The sequence below is a fragment of the Propithecus coquereli genome, unplaced genomic scaffold (assembly GCF_000956105.1).
Source record: "Propithecus coquereli isolate 6110/MARCELLA unplaced genomic scaffold, Pcoq_1.0 Scaffold231, whole genome shotgun sequence".
NCBI lineage: Eukaryota > Metazoa > Chordata > Mammalia > Primates > Indriidae > Propithecus > Propithecus coquereli.
Window position 1 is genome coordinate 2,458,408 of NW_012147853.1, and position 1,078 is coordinate 2,459,485.

The following is a 1,078-nucleotide window of genomic DNA, read 5'->3' on the forward strand; positions in this document are numbered from 1 at the left end:
TTATTAAGTGGAAGTGGGTCATCATAAAGGTCTTCATCCTTATTGTCTTCCCATTGAGTAAGAGAAGCAGGAAGAGAAGGGGGTTGGGGCTGCTGTCTCAGTGGTGACAGAGGAAGAAAAATCTCTTTATAAGTGGACCTGCATAGTTCAAACCTGTGTTGTTCAAGATCAATACTTACAGTGGAACGATTAAATATAGTTGTATTTATAATTTCTAGAATTGCTATTTTTATGTTTCTCCTTTCATGCCTGTGATAAAAGACCTCTATGGAGGAAAAAGACTTGAAGGGTATGGCAGCTTTACATACCAAAATCAGCAGAAAACAGACTAATGTTCAAAGGCGGATGTGTATATAGTAGAGTTTTGTATAAAAATAAATACTTTCTTCATCATTTTATACCTGAGAAAAAGATTTTAGCTATCATTATCTATTTCTATGTAACAAACTAGCTCCAACTTTAGTGGCTTAAAATACTTTATGCTGTTCACGATTTTGTTGACCAAGGATTTGGGAAGGATTTAGCTGGGACATTTGTCTCTGACACACATGCTGTGAATTGGAGTAATTGAGGAGGGAGGATTCAGTTCCAAAATGGCTTAACTATGTACACATCTGGGGCCTTGGTCGGGACAACTGGAACACTAAGTGCCAAAGGGTTCCTTTAGCTCTTCGTGTGCCTTCAGGGCATCTCTACAAGGGCTCCCTAGCAGAGTAGTTTGACTTCTCAACTGGTGATGCAAAGCTTAGAAAACTAAAATCCTAAGTGATAGGAAGCAGAAACTGCCATTCTTCTTAAACGCTAGAGCTGGAATTGACACAGAATCATTTATGTCATATTTTATGATCTAAGGTGTCACAGGCCAGTGCATATTCATGAATTAAGGTAAATAGAAATCATCCCTCCAAGGACAGCTGTCAACAAATTTATGTCACCTTTACTCTACCATAGTTCATATTGTATCTCTCTCCTCTACCCTACCTCTTCATATTTATCTAATCTCATAAAATGTGTTTACACTGAATGCTTTCATATCCATCAGCAAATGTGCTATTTTATTTAAATGCATCAATCAATT